Raw genomic sequence first — 6,027 nt, 5'->3', positions numbered from 1 at the left:
GGGGATGACATGCTCACTAATCATTACCTTCTTGTATGATGAATGTACCAGCACACGAGGAGATCAGGGCGTACGAGGGGGAGCTGGCAGCAGGTAGGATGATTGCGACAGAGAATTGATCCTGGTAGATGCATGGGTGGAGGTTGTGCCCGCTGGGGTGCCGACCTTGAACTTCAAGATGCGGGGTAGTGCGACGATGGACTTCTTGAGGTCAGGCTGGTCCTCGTCCCTGACAAGCGCCTCGACACCCGGGCCATAGACCTCCTCGATGACATTTTTTTGTTGATTGTTATTAACAATACTGGCAATGGCAATTCAGTTTTCTTTGTAGTCATGTTCAGTTTTAACTTAACCATTCATATTTACTGAGAAATATTATTCTCTGGCTCTCACTATGTACATTGGTCATGAATTTAATTTAGATCATTCATGTCCTATACTTCTATCTGATCCTAAAGCATGGCAAGTTGGAAACTATCAATGCTGTTCTGAAATGCTATCTTCACAGAATTCACAAGTTGGATTATGCACCAATGTATGGACCATTTTTTTGTTAGCTTCATATTTTATATGAAATAAAGAACCATACATGTTCAAACAAGTTATGTTCAATGTGGAATATTTCATACGGAGGAAATTCTGTAACAACCAATGATGAACTGTGAACATAAGGATATAATATTTTGGCTGAAAATTATAAAAAGAACATTTTGGCTGAGAAGTTCCACGGATGAACGAGAACTTACCAGCGGATTATGAATGTCAATTTTCTAAGGAGTACAGTTTAAATCACCATAAAGAATGATTATTGGCTTGAAACTTTGTGGTTTCTACAGAACGGAAGGTTAACATTAGTTTACTCTTTGTAAAGTACCTTTCAAAGATAATAATATGCAGATAAGAACTACTACAATATCCCTCAGGTGCACTTACAAGAATATATAATATGACCAAATCGAATCTGCAAAAAATGACTGGGGGATGTGAAATAGAAAATGAGGGCAGAAATCCAGCTAAGCAAACACACTTGTACAATGTCGCTGAAACATGGACCCAATTGTTAACCCCGTAAACCTGAAGATCAAGTTAAAGAAAATAAAATAAAATTAGAAACTTCTCATCAAGTAAAACTTTGGGAAGTCGTTGAAACATAGATAACAATTATCAATCTGTAAACCTGAAGATTCCATGAAGAGCAATGACAGAAAAGCAAAAGGATTAGCCATACCAGCCTACGTAAACCACGTCCAAAATTTTGGGACATAAGCACTCACCAAGTACGAGTTCTGAAACTCCAAAGTAATAACCCTGTCCTCCTGAGGTCCTGATCATGTTCAGCTATGACAATTTCGTATTGACAGAGATTGATTTAACCTACAAGAGCACAAATCAAAATCATTTTAGGTCTTGGTCATGTTCAATCAAGAGAACAAGTATGTTTGTCAAGCCTCGCCACTACTAGGAAAAGCCTTACCAGTAGCGTAGGTTTTTTGCATACTAGTAGCGCGTGCACCCGCGCTACTGTTACGACGCTACAGCTAACTTTTAGCAGTAGCGTGTTTTTACCCCGCGCTATAGCTAAAAAAGTTACTAGTAGCGTGTTCCACCCGCGCTACTGCTATTACATACACGTGCTACCAGTAATGAAACTGGGCGCTACTAGTAACTTATTAGGAATTAAAAAAATTAAAATGAACCTATTCTATTTTATCACACAATTGTCGTATCTACCATCACACAATTTCTCATTGTAGCTAGCCGCAACTCATGTATAATTCCTATCACATAGTGTTGTGTGGCTAGTCAATGTGCGAAGCCTGCCCGGCCTGATCACGTGGCCTGCAGCTGCGACGAAACACACCGGGCAGCCTCGCGAGCCACACCTGACCGACGGCAGCCGCCGCCTTGAGTTGCGACGTCGTTACATCCCTCGCCCTGACCCTCAGATCTAGCAGGCCTCGATCGATGTCGTCCTTGTGCCTCGCCATCAGCGGACGAAGGAATCCATCGGCAGCCACGACACCATCCAGTCCATGAACCTCTCGACGACCGTCAGCGTCGCCACCACAAGCCTGCAACATTACCAACAGAGATTTGGAAACTTCAGATTCTTCAGAAGAATGACATGGAAAAATAATGCAGTACATGTCGATGCCAATGTGCTACAATTTTTTTTCGAGATTCTTATTTAAGCCATAATGCACAACTGAACTACACACTGAAGCAGCACATAGCTACTTCCATGACAAAAGATAACACAAAAGATTAGAAGCAATTCTGTTGTGTTGGAAGCCCTAAAAAGAAACAGCACTTACGAAGCACATAAGGAGTTAGAGGCATAATTCTTTCGGTAATTTTCTATCTATCCATTTTCCTAAGTAGTCACTTCAATACCTTGATATCTTTCATGTTTTCAAAGATAACAAAGTCCATGAATCTACTGTTGGTAGAGCATAGTGACTATACAAACTGAAGCCTGAACATATATACCTGCCAGTTCACAGACTTGACAAATGAATTCTGAAGTTAATGGGCTTTTCCTCTTTCCTGAAGAAATCATTTGGTCTGCTCTTTGTTGGTACTACCTACAAGAATTCGTAATACAAATTCTGAATACAACCTTTGATAGTAAGGGAACTAGCTAAAGTAGAAACCAAAGGACGACATACCTTCCCTCAAACAGGTTATGTTAGATGATCCGCTTGTGTGGTTCTTGTTCAGAGCAGTGAGCAGTTGTCTTTTTGTTGTTGAAACCAGAAAAAGTATTGAACCTGCAGCAAGGTTGCACGAAATGGTTTAAAACATTCAAATGAAGCCTCACTTCACTTGCAGTTCAAAGAAATATGAATCTAAGCTGGCCAGGAAAAGCACATAGATCCTTGTTCCAATTATTCAACATAAGCTGCCGGCAGCGGACGCCTCTTATATACAGTCAAACTAATGCAGGCATAAGAAGAACACCAAGCTGACAGTGGTGACCAAACTAGTCATCAGCCGGCAAGGGCATCATCATGACCCCATCTACTACTTCAGCGAATGGAAACTTACCCAAATGGACTCCAGGAACAAAAAGGTGAATTTAGAACAATGTTGATGTATAATCAAGAAGAATTAATATGGTCACTTATGTAGTCACTTTACACAAACTGGACGCCAGCAGAACTGTGCAAAACCCGGACGACAGGAAGACTGAAGATTGAATTTAATAGCGCACATATATGCATCACATAGAGGATTTCTAGCCGTGATTTTCAGCTATTAGCATGTTAAGTTCTTTTTTCTCTTCTTGCAGGAATGCTTATTGTTGGAACTTCTCCCTCAGGATCGATCACATAAAATTGCACGAACACACACGCACAAAAAACTGATAGCCAAGGGCCCGTATCGTGCCCTTTGTTTTCCTCTTTATTTCTATTTTCTGGTTTTCCCAACTCACGGTTCTTCAGCCTCCCGATCACCTCCATCACCGACATCTTCGTCACATCGCCCCACTGCTCTATGGTGCCAACGATCGGTAAAAACTTATCAGGAACGGCTCGAAGTAACTTCTCCACAACTGCGATGTCCTCCATCTTCGATCCGAGAGCCCGCATCTCATTAACCAGGGAGGTTAGCTTCAACGCAAATTCACCAACCCCTTCTGATTCTTTCATGCTCATCCTCTCGAACTCCCTCCTTAGAGCTTGAACACGAGCCTTCTTGACACGATCATCTCCAGCATGCATCTCCTTGAGAGCTTCCCAAGCTTCCTTTGCTGTCTCTTTCTCCGATATGGTCATGAAAACGGCATCAGGCACAGCTTGGGCTATGGTGGCGAAAGCTTCTTGGTCCTTTATCTCCTCGACCACACCATCACCTTCCACCGCTGCCCAGACTCCACGTGCACGCATGAAGATCTTCATCTTTGCAGCCCACACCCCATAATTGCCGCCTTCAAGCATGGGGAACTGGACGGTCACACCACCACCACTCGCCTTCGAAGTCGACATGATCCTCTTCGATTTTCCGTCGTCCGTGACACAACTTGACGGCGACGAAGAATCCTTCAACTCCGCCGTGACGCAACTTGATGGCGAAGCCTTCACACCTTGCTCTAGATACCAATTGTTGGAACTTCACCCTCAGGATCGATCACATAAAATTGCACGAACACACGCGCACAAAAAACTGATCGCCAAGGGCCCGTATCATGCCCTTTGTTTTCCTTTTTATTTCTATTTTCTGGTTTTCCCAACTCACGGTTCTTCAGCCTCCCGATCACCTCCATCACCGACATCTTCGTCACATTGCCCCACTGCTCTATGGTGCCAACGATCGGTAAAAACTTATCGGGAACGGCTCGAAGTAATTTCTCCACAACTGCGATGTCCTCCATCTTTGATCCGAGAGCCCGCATCTCATTAACCAGGGAGGTTAGCTTCAACGCAAATTCACCGACCCCTTCTGATTCTTTCATGCTCATCCTCTCGAACTCCCTCCTTAGAGCTTGAACACGAGCCATCATCTCCAGCATGCATCTCCTTGAGAGCTTCACAAGCTTCCTTTGCCGTCTCTTTCTCCGATATGGTCATGAAAACGGCATCAGGCACAGCTTGGGCTACGGCGGCGAAAGCTTCTTGGTCCTTTATCTCCTCGACCGCACCATCACCTTCCACCGCTGCCCAGACTCCACGTGCACGCATGAAGATCTTCATCTTTGCAGCCCACACCCCATAATTGCCGCCTTCAAGCATGGGGAACTGGATGGTCACACCACCACCACTCGCCTTCGAAGTCGACATGATCCTCTTCGATTTTCCGTCGTCCGTGACACAACTTGACGGCGACGAAGAATCCTTTAACTCCGCCGTGACGCAACTTGATGGCGAAGCCTTCACACCTTGCTCTAGATACCAATTGTTGGAACTTCACCCTCAGGATCGATCACATAAAATTGCACGAACACATGCGCACAAATAACTGATCGCCAAGGGCCCATATCGTGCCCTTTGTTTTCCTCTTTATTTCTATTTTCTGGTTTTCCCAACTCACGGTTCTTCAGCCTCCCAATCACCTCCATCACCGACATCTTCGTCACATCGCCCCACTGCTCTATGGTGACAACGATCGGTAAAAACTTATCGGGAACAGCTCGAAGTAACTTCTCCACAACTGCGATGTCCTCCATCTTTGATCCGAGAGCCCGCATCTCATTAACCAGGGAGGTTAGCTTCAACGCAAATTCACCAACCCCTTCTGATTTTTTCATGCTCATCCTTGCCTCCGGGACTATCTTCTACGTACTAGATAACTTCCAGTCAAATTGTTTTAAGACACTGCTGGAACTTTGAACTTCCACCAGTTCCTTATATTTCCATGCCGTACCTGCAAAAGCAGCAGCCAAAATCATCCAACGCGGCAGCAATCTAGCATCGAAACTTCAAGATGAGCGAGAGGACAGGGCGTCCCATGGCGGAACGGGACTGTCTCGCGGTGCTGAATGGGGACAGGGTCGTCCAATTTCGACCCTGCTGGACTAGCTAGCACCCGTGGAACGGGGCATGAGCCGGGAGAGAGCGGCGGCGAGCTTACCCGAAGGCGACGCGGTGGGCGACCTCGAGGCACTGCCAGTGCTCGTTGGGGTTGAAGTACGTGCACACCAGCACCGCGTTCGCCGCACGGAATGCCAGCACGTGCGCTAGCACCCGACGCTCCGGCCACGGCCGGATCCGCGGCGCCTTCATCAAAGGCTGCGGCGGTGCGTCTCCTCCTCCCTCCTCTTCCGGCCCTCCTCGCCTCACTCCAGTCCCTCCACCTCTCCACGCCGGCATCCACGACGACTCCCTCGACACCCCGGCCTCCGACGCCGTCCAGGGCGCCATACATAACCGTATCGCTGGGATGCCGGAGCGGGCCGCCGAGAACCTCCACACGGCGCGCTTTGCCGTGCCGGCGCCCGTGGCCAACGTGCTCAAGGGGGAGCCCTGCTTGATCGCGCGCATGATTGGGTTTGGTCGGACACTGGGACGGCAACGATCGAAGAGGAGG

At 46.6% G+C, this 6,027-nt stretch overlaps 1 long non-coding RNA gene across 1 annotated transcript in view; it reads right to left on the bottom strand.

Moving 5' to 3' along the window:
• The window catches only part of LOC123154759 (uncharacterized), a 2,939-nt gene extending 1,471 nt beyond the window's left edge, over positions 1-1,468 (bottom strand). Inside the window, exons 1-3 of the long non-coding RNA XR_006477043.1 lie at positions 1,275-1,468; positions 934-1,074; positions 28-830 (exon numbers count right to left, since the gene is read on the bottom strand). This is a non-coding gene — a long non-coding RNA (uncharacterized lncRNA). The remainder of the gene's footprint in view (positions 1-27; positions 831-933; positions 1,075-1,274) is intronic.
• Positions 1,469-6,027: the final 4,559 nt, after the last annotated feature.

The sequence above is a fragment of the Triticum aestivum genome, chromosome 7A, assembly GCF_018294505.1.
Source record: "Triticum aestivum cultivar Chinese Spring chromosome 7A, IWGSC CS RefSeq v2.1, whole genome shotgun sequence".
Classification (NCBI taxonomy): domain Eukaryota; kingdom Viridiplantae; phylum Streptophyta; class Magnoliopsida; order Poales; family Poaceae; genus Triticum; species Triticum aestivum.
This window is presented reverse-complemented; position numbering and strand designations above follow the sequence as displayed.